Here is a 19,791-nt window from a genome sequence, read left to right as displayed (position 1 = left end):
GGCTGCACATCTGGGGGCCTCTTGCGCTGTGGCCCGGTGGGGCCTGGGCTTGTCACCTGCTGATGGAGGAGGGTCATGTGGAGGGGGTGTCCCTAGTATGGCTCTCCTGGCAAAGTTCTCGCCTCCCACCCACACTTATCCTACTTTGTGGGCTGATTTCTGAGCTCTTTTGAAGAAAAATACGTATGACTGCCTTCCCTGCTGTTCCTGTCCCCCCCTCACTCCCCGCCCGCCCACTCCCCTGCCCCCGCTGACCCACAACCCCTCTAAACCCCTGTCCTCACTTATCAGACACCCGACACCTTGTTTCCCATTTTCTGAATGACTCTGCAGTTCTAGAAACTGGAGCCTGCTGTGTTCTGAGAAAGTGCTTTCTGTCGCTCCTGGGAAGTGGGTGACGCAGACCTTGTGACTGCGGGACACCTCTAGCAACTTGTAGCTGAAAGGGGTGGAAGGAGAGGACCCCAGGCCTGAAGTAGATTTGCTCGGCAGGCTGGGGTTACTGACACTGTGGGAGCTTTGAGAAGGCTGGATGGGCAGGCGGTGAGGGGTGGGGCGGAGGGAGTGGGAGGAGTCTGGGAAGGGAGCCTGGGTGTTTTCCTGCCCAGGGTTGGGGGAGCGGTAGAAGAGAGATGGGAAACCAGGAGCGGGTGGGCGGGCCTCCAGGGAGGGCAGCGGAGGCCTGGCTAAAGATGCGGAGGACACATAGGGCTGGGCAGAGCTGGTCTCAGTGGGAGCTGGAGACGGGGGTAGGTTTCCAAGGCGTGGCTGTGGTCACCAGGACTGTGGCCAAGGCTCTCGGGGGCATACCTGTGACAGCCTCTGAAAGGCCTGCTCTGTGCAGCTGCTGTTTGCTCCACATCAAGGCTGGTGAGGGATCACTGGAGGCCTGGGAGGAAGCAGGTGACCTGAGCCTCTCCCTGCCAGGCAGGTGTGCAGGTCAGGTGTGCAGGTCACAGAAGGGTCAGAGAGAGGAGGAGGCGCTTCTTTTGGAAGAGGCTGGAGGGGACATTGTTTTTGGGGGGGGGGCCCTGAGGCTGTGTCAGGAGCTACACCTGGAGGGGGGCCGGTGGCCCCGGGACAGATGACCAGCAAGCCGTGGAAAGGGTCTTTGTGGGGCATCTCTTTAGGTCACCACAGGGCTGTGGCAGAGAACTGTGCTTTGGGTACAAAGGCCACTGCGAGGACAGCTGCCCCAGTGTGGGGAGCAGAGGCTACCACTCCCCCACTGCTCCCTTTTGGGGACCCCTACCCAGCAGAAGGCTGGCTTCTTCCCTTCACGGAGTGGTTCCTTCCAGAGACCCCACCAGAGCCTGTCACGGGCAGGAGGGGAAGGTGCACCAGGCAGAGCCCTGTTTTCACCCCAATAAGAAGCAGAAAGGCCCTTGCGCCCAAAGAAGCTTCTACCAAAGAGTGTGGGCCCTGGAGTCCTTGGCTGGAGTAGCCCTGATCTGGGCTGTATGAGCCACTGACGGGGTGGGGCGGGGGTGGGGGACAGGGATGGGGGCGGGGCACAGTGAAAATGATAACAGCTAGTAGTAATTAGGGCTTAGTAATTGCACTTCTGGTCACTGTGGACATGAAACAGGATGCTGGGAAGAGTTGGCTCTGTCCTGGCGCTGGGCCAGCACTCAGGGTGCGGGAGCTGCCATCACTGTGGAAGTGGGCCTGCCTCAGGCTGTGGAAGGGGCTCTGAGGGTTGAGTGTCAGCCTATTTTGGAGCTGAACTAGACGGCTTTTTGTCCCCTTTAGGCCCCCATCCCTTCCCTGTCCGCCCCCCACCTCCCCGCAGCCCTCTGCAGCCTGATGTCTAGAGCTGGGACCCCGGGTGAGGGCCTGGCAGCCCCGCTGCCTTGCACTCTCTGCCCCACGGATACCAGCCATGGTGGATTCAGGTGAATCTTCACTTTGTCCACCCGGGTGTTTCCACCAGGGGAGAAACCAGGAGATTACGGTCTGGGACACAAGTTTCCTTGAAACTTGGGGGCTGCCCTAGGGAGATGCCTGTCACTGCTCAGTGGGGGATCCCAGGGTCATTGCAGTTACTTAACGGGAGCTCGGGGCACTTTGGAGAGCGCTTCGAATTCCTTAGCAAACAGGCCTTTCACCTGTGCTCTGCTTGTTGGTCCCTGCTCCTACCTGTCCACCTCTTGGACTTCAGGGTCCAGGCTCTTGGGAGTCTCCACCCGAGAGCCCTGGACTTTGCTTTCTTGGAACCCCACACCTTTGTACCTGCTCTTTCTCCCTGGAACACCTTCCTGCCTCAGACTTTTTTTTCCCTAACTCCTACTCTGCCTGAATTTTTTCAATATTTATGTCACTTACTATCTTCTAGTTTCCTTTTCCTTTTCTCCCTCTCTCTCTCCCTCCCTTCCTTCCTCCCTCCATCCCTCCCTTCCTTCTTTCCTCCCTCCCTCCTTCTCTCTGGAAATGTTTATTGTGTTTGCTGCACAGGGTCACACCCTGGGGATACCTTCCGGGACTCTCCACCTGGGAACCTTTACGTTGGCCTGTCATTGTGAATATCTGTTGGTTTCTCAGTGTTTTATCTTCAGTACCCAGCAGTTCCTGAATTATATTAGGTACTTAATAAAGATTAATTAAAATATCTTTAATTGGTACAGCAGCAAATGCTATTTCAAAGCTAGATTCAAGTGTGCCAATCAAAAAAGTTTAATAATTCCACAACTCAGCTTCTGTCTCGAGCCCCCTTTCTGCCTCATGGCGGACACTTCAGCAATTCCAGGAAATCCACCATTACTGTGACCTCCCTCTGCCACAGTCCAATGTATGTTTGACTTATTCTGTTTTCCTCCTCCTCACTTCTCTAGAAGCATCCAAGTTAATGTGCCTCTCTGAAGGGTCCAGACACTGTGGGGAGAGGCGGGTCCTTGGGAGGATGTCCACTCTATCCTTTGGCAGTCAGCAGCTGACCTCAGCCTTTGCTGAGAAGCATTCCGAGCATGTCACAGAAGGTAGAAGGGGACAACAACTGAGTGTGTGTGGCGGGGCTGGTGGCTTCAGTCACATTAAAGAGTCACTTCCCCCTTGCAAAAGGCAAACCTCAAGATCCTATCTAGAGAACCAGGGCCTTACAGGAGAAAGGGTGGGTATGTGGCCATGTATCTGCCCACCGCCTACCTCCTTCCTCAAAAGCAGGGAGGGGCCAGAAGAGAGGGCACCCTTGGCTTGGATAAGACGCCCCTTTACTGGAAGAGCACGGCAAAGGGTTTTGAATATGCAAAGCAGGTCGGTGGTAGGAAGTAAAGCTCGGAATTGCTCTGCATAATAAAGTGGGGGAAATGTTTTTGGAGGTGGGGGTGGATCAGAGCATCAGCAAAGGGGGTGAGGGGCAAGTTTAGAGTGACTGCTGGCTGAATGGCGGAGAAACTTTTTAAGAACAGGGATGCCTACTTTGTCACTGGTAGGGTGGGTCATCTTCCCAAACTTTCAGTAAAGTAGGCTGGACCCAAATTGGAGTGCTCACCCTAGAGATGGGAGGGAAGTTCTTTTATTCCCAAGTTCACCTCCTTGCCCGTGGAGCGGCCCTGGGGGTGGTAGTCACACTGACCCTGAGTCTGCGATCCTGGTGTGACCAAAGGCGACCAGTGGCTCCAGTGGGGCAGAAGGTTCTGGGGGAGGGGTCATGTGGACAAACCTGGGGGGTGGAGGGGGTCTACTTCCCACCCTCCTCTGTAATTTTTATGTCCGCCAACAGTCTGTGAAAGAAAAATTGTTCCCACGCTTGTCTGGGACTGAACTATTTTTGTGTGATGCAATTAACAACTTCCTTCTCAGGAGAGACCAGCATTCTTGACGAAATGCATAAGCATGTTTCTGATGAGCTTTAATAGAATTAAGACCAGTGGGAAACCAGCGTCCGGCCCACCCAGCTGCCCCGTAAAAAGGAGCAGCGGACATATGCGTGTTTATGTAAGGAGCCGTGGAAATGCCTCTTTCCCTGCTCCTTCCACAAAGAGGGACTATAACACACACACAAAACGCCCTAAAACAACAGTCAAATACATGGTGGAGGGTCCACTTGAGTCTGAGCTGGGTCTCCGACAGAAATGGACTCATTGTGACCTGTAAGGTCAGACGGGTCTTAGGAGGGAGCTGGACACCAGGCATGTGGCCCTTGGTTTTCCTTGTTCACACACGGGGTAGCTCCCCTGTGCTCCTCCAGTAAGATCTGGAAAAGGAGAAACCAGCTTGCAAGCTGGGCATTACTGTCACCACCGTTTGATTCAGAGAGAATCTGCCTGGGGCCAGAAAAGCCCAGGAGGCAGTTTCTACTCCGTGCACTCTCACATAGGCCTTCTTTTTAATGGCTCTTTTTTCAATCACCCACCTTCAAAATGCACCTCGCCCTCCGCATTTTCTCTAATTATGATTGCTCCTTTGAAGCCCTGAGAAGGGCATGGCTTCCTTCCTCCCTGCTACAGCTTCCTGACTCTCCTTGGGGGCCTCCTCCCCAGACTCCCCCTCATTTAAACTAGCATGGGTGCTCCATTTTCAGCAAAGCCGAGGTCACCAGAGCTGAGAGTAGGCGAAAAGAGTTAGTCACCTTTCCAGCCCATGGCTGTCCCTACCCAGCCTCTCCCAGCCTCTCCCCACCCCCAGCACAGGCACAACGACGCCTGTCTCTCTGCTGATTATGAGAGAGCTCATGGCTGTTAGATCTGCTTGAATAAGCTCTTTTGTCCCAGAGAATTTTCCCATGTCAAACATTTAGTCTGCTGTGTTATGGGTCAGCAAGCAGGGAGATAAGTCTGAATTCTTAAATGACCTTGTGGACACATGACATCTGTCCGAAAGGCAATCAGACAACATCTGTCCCATGGCCCCAACTTTCAAGACCCTTTCTTTAAAAAAAAAAAAATCATTATTTCATGTCTTACATCCTAAAGAAATACATTTGCTTTTAAAAACTCAAATACTATGGAAACATATACTTTGGAAGATGAAAGAGTCTCATAAATCTGCAACACGCCCCCTCCCCTAATGCCAGAAACTATCGTTAATACAGTACTTTGGGGTATATATTGCTCGGATTTTTTTCTCTGCGCCTCCTAACGTAGGTAACATTATCATCATCACCCTTATCACTGTTACCATAAATACTGTTCTGCAACTTGCTTTTTGAATGAAACATGTCTTGAACTGGTTTCAGTATTAGGATCTCATTTTCTAAGCAATTGTACAGTGTTCATTGTGTACAAGGTCTGTCCAGAAGGTATCCAGCCATGTAATATGAAAAACGACATTTACTGAAGATACAAGATACAAGAAACACTCTACGTAGGACAATGATGCCTCAGTCCCCTTCAAAGTAGGCAGCTTAGGACCTCACACAGTTCTAATCGCCATCAGCTGCCACATTGTATTTTGCTGAATCTCATTGATGGTCTGAAATCTCTTCCCTTTCAAAGTGATTTTCATTCTGGGAAAAGCCAGAAGTCACAGGGCGCCAAGTCTGGGTTGTAGGGGGGCTGAGTCACCTGTGTGATTATATGTTTTGCCAAAATACTCTGCGTGAGATGTGATGCATGAGCGGGGGCACGTTGTTGTGATGGAGCTGCCAACCACCAGTTGCCTACAGCTACGGCCTTCTGAATCATCGGAATAGTTATCATGGAGGAATGTTCAAGCTTAACACAAACTTTGATGGAGATTTGTTTCTCTACCTGCTCAGTCATTTTGAACGTGACAGCCACACAGTACACGTGCTCACTCAATGGGGTCTACTGCCCCCACTGACCAGTACAGTGAAGTTGTCATTGTTCATGCATGCACATTCCAGTCCACTCTCCTTGGCTGCCAGGTTACATCAATGTCACGCAAACCATTGTTGTTATATTAACAATGGCTGGACTTTCTCCAGGCAGGCCTAGTATATGAATAATCATTTATGTAATGAATTTCCTATTTGTCGATACTTGGAATTCAGCCCCTTTCAACATCTTTTTTTCCTTTATATAAACAGTACTGCAATGGATATCCTTACACATATGTTTTTGTATACTTGTGAGTGTTTCTATGAGTATAGAAGCAGAAGTGCTGGGTCAAAGATATAGACACTTAACATTTAGTAGGCATTGCCAAACTGACTGAACCAAGCATTGTTATGCTTCAGTTTGTGGATTTCTTAAAGGTAGAAAATGCCACTGGGCACGAGAAATGGCTGTTTATCTTGACTCTACCCTAGAGGGTGTTTCCCAACCTGCCTACAAGACTCGAGGCATCTGTGCAACAGGAGGACTAACCGAGGAGAGGACAGAGGCGTAAACTGTTGGCCTGGAAAGCAGAAGCCATCAGTTGAGTGAATTCCAGGAGAAGAGGGGCCTGATGACACCCACATTTATCAAATATCTGCCTACGCTCCTACTGTCTTTTGGAAACAGCATGTCCCTTCAGGAGAAAACGCTTCCCACTCCCCAACCCCAACTATTGGGTTCTAGTAGGAGCTACTACCTACGCTACTCTTTGCCTGCTTAGGCAAGCATCAGTAAATATGGTCTCCAGCTGATTAGCGGCCTTCCCCAGCACTTTCTGAATGGGAAGTAAGGGAAGAGAGGGGTTGTTCCAGGTGAGGAGGTCGGAAATGTGTGTGTCCAAAGTGGGCCAGGGCTATGATTTCTGTACAGTAGAGAAACCCTTTTGGAGAGACTACAGCGGACTTCTCAGTAGAAGCCGAGACAAGGGGCAGGGAAGGCCCCAGTGGTGCCCGAGGCCTGATTCTTGCCACTCCCAAGGCCCAAGGGCTTCCAGTCCCTGCCCATACTTTTGGTATGGGCCAAAAGATTAGTTTTGCCTATTTTTGACCTTTGCATAAGTGGAATCCTACAATTTGTATTCATTTGTCCTGGTTTCTTCAATGCAACGCTACACTAGATTCATCCATGTTGCAGACAGCAATAGATTCTCCCTTTCACGGCATTATAATATCCCAATGATTGTGAATATGGACCCATGAGCAGAATTGTTGGGTCACACGGTAACTCTATGTTAATATTTTGAGGAACTGCCGAGCTGTTTCCCAAAGTGATTGTACCATTTAAGTTTCCACCAGCAACGTATGTGGGTTCCAGTTTCTCTACATCCACAGCAATACTTGCTGTTGTGTCTTTTGGGTCATAGTCACCCTAGTGGGCACCAACTGGCATCCTGTGTTGGATTTGCTTTGCTTTTCCCTGATGGCTGATGTGGTTGAGCACCTTTTCATGTGCTTATTGGCCATTTGTAGTTCTTCTTTGGAGAAAAGTCTATTTCCCATTTTAAATTGGGTTGTCTTTCATTGATGAGTTGTAAGCATTCTTTAAATATTTTGGATATTAGACCTTTATCACAGGAATGATTTGTAGATGTTTCCTGCCATTCTAGGGTTCAGTTGGGTTTTCAGAAGGTCACTCTGGTTGCTCTCTGGATAGCAGATGGTGGGCGTGGGGAGAGCTGGCACTGGGAGAACAGGGAGGCAACACAGCCACCCAGACACGAGGGGATGGCAGTTGAAACCAATGCAGGTACTCAAGGGTGTAAGGCAAAGCCTTGTGCTTGCTCTCAAATCTGTCTGGTTTGGGCCTTGGCATTGCCTTTGGCTGTTTCTGGCCCTGACATGTTTTTCTGCCCAGTTTTGCTCACCCTGGCCTGATTTCAATTTATGTCCATGCCCCATTTCCTCTTCAATTTCCTTATAAATTAATTTCATCTTACCAAATTGTAGGCAGTTTTGTGAATCCCCCACTTCCCCTTTGTACCGAGCACAAACCATGGGAAGATAAAGAGGTGGTAGACAGGGAGAGAGGTGAACAGACTCCTGGTTTCCGTGGACTCGCAGAAGCTGGCTCCCAGTCTTCCTCATGCCTGCCTTTCTCCAGCTACCTGGCTCTGATTTCTGGTTCCACTTCCTGGATTCCCAGTCACCCATGATGCACTGGGAGCCAGGTGACTGACTCAGAAGGATGTAATGGGGACCTCTGGGGGCCAGGATATAGACCCCTGAAAACACAAACACTCTATTCTTTTTTAGTCTGTGGGGCTGCACCTTCGGAATCTGCTTGTTGCTGAGCTTTCAAGCCATGGGTGCCCCACTCCCCTCTCTGGGAGGTAAGAGTCAGGGCTACAAGGCTTGCTGGATACAAAGTGTGTATATAAGAATACACTGAATTTTTGTGCCCTAGGAACAATATAAATAAAAAATTTGTATCATGTAGAACGACCAGGGCTGGGGGTAGGGAGAGGCAAGAGAAGTGTCCAGCATGCAAAATTTAAGGAAGCGTTCATTCACTCTGCCCCTCTCTTGCCTCACTCCAGTCCTGGCTGTAAGAAAATATCAGAAAATGTCCAATAGCAAGGGATGAGTCTAATAAAAGATGTTAAGGTTTCTACAGAGAAAACACTGAACATAGTTACTGAGAAAATTAAAAGAAAGCCAAAACAAGTGATGATCTCTACATGGTTTATGGGTTGAAAGACTAAATATTGTTATGAACTAAATGTCATTTCTTCCTAAATTAACCTGTACATTCGGGGCAATTCCAGTAAAACCCCCAGTTGGTTATTTTGTGATAACTGAGAAGACGATTCTGAAATTTGTGTGGAAATTCAGATGATGTAGAATAGTCAAGGCAATTCTGAATAAGAACAAAGCGGGAGGACTTGTACTTCCTGATTTCAAGATTTACTCTAAAGTTACAGTAAGTAAGACAGCCTGGCAGTGGTAGAAGAATAAACAAATAGACAGATGGAACAGAAAAGAGAGTCAAGAAACTGTCCTCAAGTCAGTAAGGAACAATCCCGCCCCCCAAAGGATGTAGGTCAATTGAACATTCATATGGAAGGATTAACCTTGACCCCTACTTCACACAACATACACTAGTTAACCTTAGACAAATCCTAGTCCTAAATGTGGAAGTTAAATCAGTAAGCATGATGGGAGGGAGCATCTTGACTTTAGTGGTGGTCATGTGACTATATGAATGTGTTAACAGTTGGTCTACTTTGTGACAATCCATCCAGCTATATAGTTGTTTTATGCCCTTTAATATAAAAGTTATACTTCCTAATAAAATTTATTTAAAAAGCAAAACAGCCCTGACTGGTGGCTCAGTTTGTTGGGCATCAGCCAGCAGAGCTAAAGGTCACCGGTTTGATTCCAGGTCAGGGCACATGCCTGGACTGCAGGTTCAGTCCCTGGTCAGGGCACGTGCAGGAGGCAACCGATTGATGTTTCTCTCTCACATGGCTGTTTCTCTCCCTCTCTTCCTCCCTCCATTCCTCTCTCTCTAAAAATAAATAATAATAAATGCAAAACAAAAGTGTCAGAACTGTACATGAAAATGATTGAATTTTACTGTATGTAAATTATACTTTCATAAGAAAACATAAAAACAAAGTAAGTAAGGCTATCGGGCTGTTTGGGAGCTAGCTACCCTGACACAGATCAGCTCCCAACCCCGACTCTACGAACTGAGCACCATGCAACCTGTGACCCACTGTGCAATTCATTCCAGCCCAAGGGTGCCATGGGAGGAAGTGGAAAGTTCAGTAGGCAGGAAGAAGTCAGAATAGTTGTGATGAGTATCTGACTCTATTTAGATTCAGTTTCAAGATGTGATGAGCATGCAGAAGGGAATGGAAAGCCCCACTGCCTCCAGGCCCCAGGTTTTAGGCAGAAAACTGGTATGAGTAAAAACTAGGATGCCAGTGTGATTCATGTATTGAATGGACAAGCAGGAAGAATCCAATATTTCTCCTAATGCCAGTTCCAACCTGCTCCTTGAAATCCACTTATCTTTTCCTGCTGTTTTGGTTTGGGTCTCCCCAGAAACAGACCCTGAGACATGAATTTGAGCAGAAGCAGTTTAATGGACACAATTCCAGTTCACACAGGTAGAGAGTGAGGAAGTGAGACAGGGAAGACAAGCTCATATCCCAAGAAACCCGAAACACTAGTTCGAAAGAATATAGGCATGCCCGTGTTCATTGCCACACTATTTACAATAGCCAAGCTGTGGAAGCAGCCCAAGTGCCCATCAATCGACGAGTGGGTAAAAAAGCTGTGGTACATATACAGAGTGGAACACTACTCGGCCATAATAAAAGAATGGAATCTTACCATTTGCAACAGCACAGATAGACCTAGAGGGTATTATGCTCAGTGAAATAAGTCAGTCAGAGGAAGACAAACACCATATGACTTCACTTATATGTGGAATCTAAAGAACAAAACAAACAAAATAGAGAGACTCATGGATACAGAGAACAGACTGACAGTTGTCAGAGGGGAGGGGGGTTGCAGAGGGACGGGTGAAAAACGTAAAGGGAGTGAGAAGTACAAATTGGTAGCTACGGAATAGTGACAAAGATGTAAAGTACAACACAGGGAACACAGTCAATAAAATCGGAACAGTTGTGTTTGGGGCCAGGTGGCTACTTGAAAGGGGGGACCACTCTGTAAAGTACCTGATCTTTTAACCACTATCCTGTACACCTGAATTTCATATAGAATATTATTGAATGTAAATTGTAATGGAAAAATTTAAAAAAAAATTTAAAAAGAGAAGGGAGTTTCCAGGCATCACAAAGCCATCCCCATGGGTGGCCAGGAAGCTGTGGCCATACCCTACAGCCTTCGGTGCCTCAGGGGTGGAGGGCTGCTTCCCCGCACTTGAGCTCTGCAACACGTTCTGTTCGCCTTGCTCGAGGTTGGGCACCCTCCCTGGCCAGATAAAAGCCTTAGCCAGAGTCACAGGTACCCTCAAAACAGGGCCTCCACAGAGCATCAGTGCCAGGGGGCATGGGCGCAGCAGCATCGGCTAAAATGGCTTCGGGTCCCGGAGGGCTCGGTTTTCCTGGCTCCCGTAGTCGCAAGAAAAAGACTCCTTTTAGCAACCAGAAAAAGTGTCCTCGGCTTTAGTTTGTGACACGTTATTGTACTTCAATCCTGTCCCCGACTGCAGCTGGGGCCTGCCTAGGACCAGCAGAACGGTCTGATTGATTCTCTTTCCATTTCAGTCTTTCCTCCTTTACCACTTGCTCTCTTTGGTCTCTTCAGGGCTAGACGGGTCAGGGGAGGGGAGGTAATAAGGGGCAGGAAAGGCTTTGCTTGACTGATTACATTCTAATTTGGGCCCCATGTTCTCTGCACTGGGGCGGAGGCTCAGTTGCTGCATTATTTTCTCTGGGAACCTGTTTGGAGCGGCTTCTCAGGGAATTCTACCATTGCTGGGTTTCTTGCACCTACAGCTGCCTTGGAGCGGGCGATGACTCCCCCTGCTGGCCAAGTGGTTACCAGCACAGGGCTCCCCCTTCTGCTTTTTGATCTGTTCCCCTGCTGGACTTCCATGCAGCTCTCTAGGGCAGAGTCTCCCTCAAGGTCTGCCTGGCTCCCTTCAGCAAGCCCACTTCTGGCCAATGGGAGATGCATATCCATTCTTGTCCCATGAGACTCAGGAAGTTGGCCATTCCCAGTGTGGTCATATCATTTCCTGAGGTTCCCAAGGTTCCTACAAGTCACAGTCTATAGATTCTCCGGCTGTGGTACCAGCCCAGTGTCCTTCATGTCTAGTCTCCAAGGGGCTCTCCGCAAGCCCCTCTCACGGGCTCGAGATGGTGCAAACTGCCTTGTGACGCCAGCTTGTCAGCTAGGAAGCTGTGGGTCACACGTGCTGCTTTGGCCCTCCGGAAATGTCACAGGAAAGAAGTGAGCCACGTGGGGCTGTGTGGACGCACTGAGAGGTAAAAGTCACAGAGACGGCGGGGAGCCAAGGCGGGGCTGCTGTTGCTCACTGAAAAGTCAGAGAAATGGGGGCCTTGGAGACAGGTTCAGGGCGTGAGCCTGGGACGAGCTGCCGCTGCCCGCCGCTCCCCTGGTGGCAAGTCTCGTGGGGACCTTTAGAGTTTGGGAGAAAGAGACCAAAAGTTCATGCCCGAGAAAAGGTAGAAATTTTAGGGGATGTGTTAGGGGAGGATCCCAATAACATATTCATCCGCTTTCCAGGTGTGCCCTTCAATATGCTGATTCATCAAAATGAGCATACAGAGGGGTCAGGGCCATTCAAAGAATGCCGCCAAAGAGGGCCTGGGACCAAGGCAGATCTGGGATGTGTAAACCACGTGCTCCTAGGTGTCCTTCGTTAGGGAACATAAAAGACACCGTGATTTATTATGTGCTTGTAAATTGCTGGACCAGTTTGTTTGGCTGTCTCAGTTTCCCCACTCCACTTGCCATGGAATTTTCCTAGCTTCTTACTGTCCTGCCTCATGTCTACTGTTCTTGTGCATCTAGGTTGACATACCTTCTAAATACCAGAAGTAATACCAGCCCCCGAGAGAGTACGTAATCTCGTTAACTATCCGATCCCCACCTCGCTTTCTCCTACCTTTAGGTATGCTTCCTCCTTAATCTCAAAGGCATACAAGAAGCTGCAAACTGTTACTCTCCTGAGCATTTGAGGTGTTGCTCCCTGGCATATGTGTCTGTTTGGCTCAGGTCAACGCCTACAGAAATGCTCTCCGGGTTTGGACACTTCTTACATCAACCGTGGCATCCGAGAAGTCATGGCCCCTGCACCCCTGCAGGGCCCACTGCCTTTGCCCTATGTGGTGATTCTCCACGATCACACCGACAACACGGCTCAGACTTGCAAAGTGCACAAGATACTTTGTGCAGTTGGCATGAAGAGATTATACCTGACGTTCTTTTTTAATGGTAGGACACCTTTTTGTAAAGCCAAAATGTAAAGGCAGAATTGTATTTCAGAGGTCTCCCTGCCGTGTAAGCTGGCGAGGACATGGCTTGAGGTCTGTGCTGTGAAGGGTGGTGGAAGCAGAGAAGAGCAGCGATGGTGGGAGAGCAACAGGCGCAAGGGGGAGGAAGGTAGGGAAGCAAATAAGGACAGTGTGGCGGCACAGACGGGGCTCCTACTGGGCGCTGAGCAGAAGAAAGTCCAGTGGGAGCCACAGGGAGGAGCTGAGGTTAAATGGAGTCAAGGAAGAGCTAGGACAGAGGGAATGATCCTGAGGAAGAAGCGATGGCGGTCTGTGCTGGGTAGAGTTCCCGCCCGGCCCCCCAGGAGCTGGCTGGGCTGCAAACTGGAGGACTGGGATATATTCTGAGCAGTTACGCCCCCAGGGGCAACCCAAGCAGTGAACTCAGGGCACTGTCACCACCTCCCCCCTCCAACGGGCCCCTGTTGGGCCAGTTTGGAAGCACCTGGCAGTTTCTCCGAGTTCCCAGCAGGATGGAGCCCCAGAGACTCACTCCCTCAGAAACAGGCCATTTGCCGGCGTTTTCTCCCTCTTCTGCACCAATGTGTGTCTTAGACCACCTTCTAAGGGCTCTTTGGCAACAGGTTAACAAGAGAGGAACACAGGTTGTTAACTCGTGCAGTGCGTGTCATGGGGGAGAAACTCAGAGAGAGGTAACTGGAGCAGGTGGCTTAGAACCCTGGCTTATATCTTCAACCAAGAACAGAATTCTGCAGAGAAAAGACAGGACCAAGGAGAGCAGTTTTCAGCGTCTGAGGGTGGCGTACTGTGGGAAGGTAAATGTAAGGCAGCGCGAGACCAATGGAGGGAGGTTTGTTTGCAGATTCCTCTGGTGCAGTCTCGAGCCTGGGCTGGTAAGAGTCTTTCTCCAGTACAAGAATTTATATCCTGTCTTTAGGCAAAGAAGAGGAGGGCAGACAGAACTTTTCCTGTGTCTGTGGCTGCTGAATGACCTTCATCTCAAAATAGTTTTTATGCCAAAGAGGTGTAGGGGTTCAGAATGAGTCACCTAAATTATGCCTCCGTGATACTTGGATAATTCTGAGTTAAAGACAATTGAGACCCTGTGGGCTCAAGACCCTCCTCCCTCCAACCCCCTTAACTACCTAGAAGAACTTAAATTAGGGGCCTCACCCATAATTATAGTTATTATCAAAAATGACTCTTTATGACCCATTAGGGCAGGGCGAACTACTGACTGCTGAACTTTTGCGCTTCTTATCACCCTGCAATGTCCTTCCTTCCTCCCCTCTGAGGTCCCAAAGCAGCTTCCCTCACCCGTGGCTCGGAATGTCACACATGCCTTGTGGATGAAAAAGGGGTTCTATGGAATGTCACCTCACAGGGTGGTCTGATTATAAATTCCCGCCTGGGCAGGTAGTCATGCCCCAGGTTTACCTTTGCCTTCATTTCAAACACAATCCCCCCCCCCCCTCCGCAAATGGTTATTCCTGGAAGCATTTACTTCAGTCTGTTGAGATCTCGATTCCAGGTGTATCCTCTTTTTGGTTCAGATAAGTTTTTAATAATTTTCTGGAGGTTTGGACATTCTTACATCAACATTCATTTTCTCTTCCTGTCTCAGAACCTCTCGTGTGTGGGGTCTCTGTCTCATATATGTAATTAAATTTGCTGATTTTCTCGTTACTTGTCTCATGCAGATGCAATTTATTAGACCAGCTGAAAGATCCTAGGATGGCAGAGGGAAGTTTCCTCCCTCACAGTCGGGGCCGTGAGCAGGAACCCTCATCAGCGGGGCCCTGCTCCCCCCAAAGCTGCTCAGTAGGAGGATCTTGGGACCACTCACTTGAGCCAGCAAAGATGGAAATTTTTTAAAAAAGATTTTATTTATTCACTTTTAGAGAGAGGGGAAGGGAGGGAGAGCGGGAAAGAAACGTCAATCGGTTGCCTCTCACACGCCCCCAGCTGGGGACCTAGCCTGCAAACCAGGCATGTGCCCTGACAGGGAATCGAACCAGCAACTTTTCAGATTGCAGAACCATGCCCGGTCCACTGAGCTGCACCAATCAGGGCAAGATGGGAATTTTTGACAAGTCAGACTCTCGCGGTCTCTACCTGCAGACTGCACATGAAGCAGAGTGGTGAGAATCCTTTTTTCTTTTAAAATTTGGATTATGTGGATGAAAAAGGGGCTCTGTAAAAAAGCTGGTGGAAAGTCCAGTGACAGAAAGTCATCTCCCAGGGTGATCTGATCATAAATTCCTAACTGGACAGGTCATGGTGGGTAGTGGGGCCCCAGGACATCACTTTTCAGTAAAAGGTTTGTCTTTGCCTTAAACAAGCCCTGCCCACTGTTCTTGTGCATCTGGGTTAACACGCATTGCAAATGCGCCAGTAACCCCCTTTTTGAAGCTTCAAGAGATCATTGGCTAACTTTATAGCTGGCTTTTTTCTAAGCTTCGGTGCAGAAGATGCATTTACAAGTATCAAAGAATCCGCTCAGCCATCTTAGTACAAATGGGAGGCTGCCTGGCCCGCTGCTTGTTGCCCGGAGGCACAACTTCCCATGCTATTTTTGACATGTCTGGAGTCTACAAACTTCTAGGGAAAACCAGCCTTATGTGCACGTCTCTGGATGAGCCAAAGGCAGGGGACATCCCAGTAGGACTGCTTCATGCCTTAGAGGAAAGTTTTCCTCCAGTGACCCCTCAAAGATTCTTAATCATCTAAAAATGCTGGAGCAAGGGCCGGGAGAGCTTACCGAAGCCACTGGAACCACAATGCTCTCCAAGGCATGGCCCCCCCACTACCCCAGGGTCAAGCCATCCAGGGCACCCTGCCCTTCTCAGAAACCTCCAACCCCCACACCCCCCACCTGGCCAGGGCTCCCCCTGGCTTCTCCGGATTGGTTCCAGGACCTCACAGGATGGCTCACAGAGCCCATCTCCACCACTCGGGATTGGAGATCTACAACCTCTGTCATCACCCCATAGACTCTTCAGGGTGGGGAAGCAAGTGTCGTTTTCTCCTGGAGCCAAAGAGATTCTGTCTCTCATTTAAACAGCAAGGATTTGTTCAGACTCTCAGTCAGCATTCCAAGTGAACGGAAATGAAAAGCAGCCACCCATTTTTCTTGTCCTTTCCTTGGGGATTTTCTACGATGGTGGAGCAGGGAGCCAGTGGGGCACACTGGGCCCAGGCTGGTACCTAGGACCAGGTCCAGGCCCAGGCCTGGGTCTAGGTTCATGAGCTGGTCCCACCCAGGTGGGCTGACTACACCCCGTAAACGCTGGTTCTGGTTTTCTCTGTCTGTCTGGTACCTTTCCTTTTGTCCTGTTGTGTCCCCAGAGCTTTATGATCAAAACCCACCGATGTCCTAATGGAGGCTGTAGTTAAGAATGTAAGAGTGATGAAATTAAGACAAAAGCCTATTGTAATAGGCTTTTCCCGAAGTGATTACATTTTTTCTACCTGATTACGTTTCAGAATAGACATTGTATCTCACTGGGGGAGGGTCCCTTGACTAATATTGTAAACAAGACAACCCGAATCTACCCTTCAAGTAATGTTAATTAGATATGCTAAATAAAAACTGAATCGCTTCATTGAAAAGATACAGGGTATTTAAGACAGAAGACCCTAGAACTGACCTTCCCCTTCCAGGTGATTGTCCTGGGATGTCTCTCACTCCTTGATCCCAGGCCAACCTAAGGGTAATAATTACAGGATTTCTTAAAACCAAGGAGGATTCTGCCTCCTCCCGAATGGAAATGAAACTACGTATCCAGAGGGAAGGAAGCAAATTAGGGACTGTGTAGACAGACAGGTAGGTCAGCCTGTGATAGCATCAAGTTACAACCCAGGTTTGAGAGCAGTTCTTCCTTTCTTACAAACCTTATCAAAACCAGAATGAAGCTCTAGAAGGAGTTCAAAGCCCTTCCCCCATCGTTATCATCTCCAATTCCTAACACTAAAAAAAAAAAAAAAAAAAAAGATAAGGATTATTTTGAAAGTACAAATTGCTCCTTTGGCTCCAAGGACAACTGCAAATTTTAATTGTCTCTTCACAAATATTAATAGAAAAAGGCCTTAACCATCTGAGTGGATAATCTTAACCCTTTCCTTGTCTCACGGCCGCAATCTTTAAGTGAAGGTCAGGAGGTCTGTTGGTGTCTACACGTGTGCTGTGGAGCATTTCTACCTCTGGATGACAAGGCTCTTTTGTTAAAAAGCTCTATTCAATTGACGTAAACAAGCGCATGTAAAAAATTCTCAAAAAAATGGTAGAAACGAATCTAAATGCTTTTCAGGACCATGTGATCTGGGAAAATGTTTGATATTAAAGCTGGTTTGAGAATGGTTTGGTTAAATAGGCGTGTCTTTAAACTTATGAAAATTAAATACAATACCTTTATTCTACGTGGTTTTATTGGTTAAATAAATTCTCATTATCTGCGTTGCAAAATCTGCCAGCAGAGAAAAAAAATACCTTGGGTTAATAACTGACTTTGCTGACTTGTGAAATTTTTGAAAGTATTTTTCAAAATGTTTAGAAAGTTATCTAAACATAATTGTTAAGAACTAATGAATTAAGTAGATGTAAGTGGGATAAGAGTTTTTTAGGTGGACTCTTTAGCAAATTATATTTTATGGTATTGTTACAGAACAGACCCAGAGGGGGGGTGAATGATAAACTATTACCGAAAGGACCCCCATTTTCTTCGGGGTTCCTCCCCTCCCACTGTACTAGGGTCGCTTTGCCCCCCGCCAGAGGAAAGATGTCTCTCAATGCCAGAGACTGGTGAAAAGGAAAGGAATTATTTGAGTTATACAGACTTAGAGTAATGACTTAATGTCTTCATTAAAATACTGAAGTCCTTTAGAATACCCACAGACGCACACAGTCCTTCCCTCTCCCCCTGCCCAGTCCAGGGTACCGAATCTCAGGAAAAGAAGTAGAAGTCCGTGGTTCAGGCTCCCGGCACCATCAGCTGCATTGCCGCCATGATCTCCAGTTAATCCAAAGCCATGTGCCACCTTTTCATGGACCACCAGCAACAGTCCTTTCACCCCTTTTCTTCCAGGCAAAGTCTCTCCTGCTTCCTAAGCCACATGGTAAAGAGCGCACCCCAAAGCCGCGTGGTCCCAACCTCTGCCCAAGGCGCGTGGTGATTCCCATCAAGGCTGCCACTTCTGGGTTTAAATCCTCAGCAGCCCCATTTCCGACTCCTCCCACAATCAGTTACACCTGCCAGCATTCCCTATTCTTCCAGCTTTACTGAGCTGCCATAGTAAGTCTGGGCAGGCATGGCCCCATGGCGTAGGGCCAATCATCTCCAAGCTCTCACGCAGGCACTGTAACCAGGGGGAGTTGCCTCCCAGTTACATCCTGGGTGGAAGTCACTCCCATCCCTCTGGCTCAAAGCATGGCCACAGCTATTTAACACATCCATGGAACCAGCTAAAGGTTATAGATATGTTAAATGACCATGCCAGAGGTTAGCTGCACGGCTGTTGCCATACAAAACAGCTCTGAATGGCCCTGCTCCATGTGTCCCATCCCCCAGCTCAGACTGGTGGGGGTGAGGACATCATATATATATTTTTCTCTAATATTTCCTGGACACCCTGAGTTCTGGGCCCCATTACAAATCCCCATTTGGGGCCCTCCCTTGGCTGCACCCTGTTACAATATGCATACTTAAAAATAGTTTCCCAAATCTTTTGCTAATCTGAAAATTTAGTTTTGCTAAGTTAAAGTAAATGGTAGAAATTTATTAAATATCTGGATCATTTTCTAATAAGAAGAAATGAAATATTAATTATTAAATGCAAGTTTATTTACTTTTGTTTCCCTATTGCAGAAAAACTAAAAAGATAAATTTGGATCTATTAGCAAACATTTTATACCATGCTGGAAAATTGTCTATGAAAAAGCATTTGTTTGTAGCAATTATAAGTAGTGTTCATAAATTTGGTAAGGTAAAATGCAGTTCATAATTATTTACTTCTTAGTTTTTACTAGAATTTAAGGTTTTTAAAGGTTAAAAACTCTAATATATTCTACTGAAAATAATAAAAGGGGGCAGCTGTCTGTAAGGAGAGTTGGATGTGTTTTTAGCTAAGACAAGGTGAGAGGAATGGAGATGCATTTTTGCTAAGGAAAGTGAGAGCAATTTTGTTTAAACCAGAACTTGTGGTTCCAAAGGGCAAACGAAGGGCGCACAGAGAGTGGGAGCGAATGTTTTACCTCGGGTGATCGAACTGGCCGCAAATGAATTGTTACTATGAGGGGTTAATCTTTAATATCAATGGTGTGTTTGTGTGAAGCTAAAACTTGATTTTCTTTTACCTGCTAAAAGATTTTTCTTTTCTAGTGATCTGCTGAGAAAGCTATGATTTTGTGTTTTGGCAAAATACTTTGTGTGTGTGTTTTATATTGTCTTAATCAGGTCCTTGATTACCTAAGAAAACTGAATCTCCTTAATAGTAAGAACTAAGTTTTGCCAACAATTACGTGTTTGCCTTTGAAATCTTTTATTGTTACTCTGGTAAAATCTATAAGTATTTTATAGTGACACGATCCTATTTAGTCAAATGTCCAAACCTTTTGAGATATTTTGACAAACTTCCACAAAATTCAAATTATGAATAGAGTCTTTTCTTGACCTGGAAATAACTCTGGAACACCTCAAAATATTTGTTTTCTCTCCTTACAAAAGAGAAGTTGAGAACTAATTAGGCTTATTGGGTGTATTAAATTGCATGGGAAGAATCGTCAAATCCCTGGAGGCTGTCCAGAGATGACAAACTTCTGGGGTGTACAGGGTGGGGCAAAAGCAGGCTTACAGTTGTTCGCATGGGAAACAACACAATGACTAATAAATAACGATACAAGAATAAGCTTGGAGTTCCGTGGACTCCCAGCTGTACACCTACTTTTACCCACCCTGTACTGGGTGGGTAAACAATGGCTGTAATTTACATGACTAGTTGGGGCAGTGGGAAGCCCAAGATGGCCATTTGCTTCTTCCAAACTCTCTGGCTATCCCCTCTTTT

General features: G+C 47.6%; 1 protein-coding gene across 1 annotated transcript in view; it reads left to right on the top strand.

Annotated features, from left to right (window-relative positions):
* LOC123480170 (nuclear body protein SP140-like protein) overlaps positions 1-19,791 on the top strand; it is a 36,612-nt gene that overhangs the window by 551 nt on the left and 16,270 nt on the right. The window lies entirely within an intron of this gene.

Source organism: Desmodus rotundus, chromosome 2, assembly GCF_022682495.2.
Source record: "Desmodus rotundus isolate HL8 chromosome 2, HLdesRot8A.1, whole genome shotgun sequence".
NCBI classification, from domain to species: Eukaryota; Metazoa; Chordata; class Mammalia; order Chiroptera; family Phyllostomidae; genus Desmodus; species Desmodus rotundus.
The sequence above is the reverse complement of the archived record's forward strand: the minus strand, read 5'-3'. Positions and strand labels throughout refer to the sequence as shown.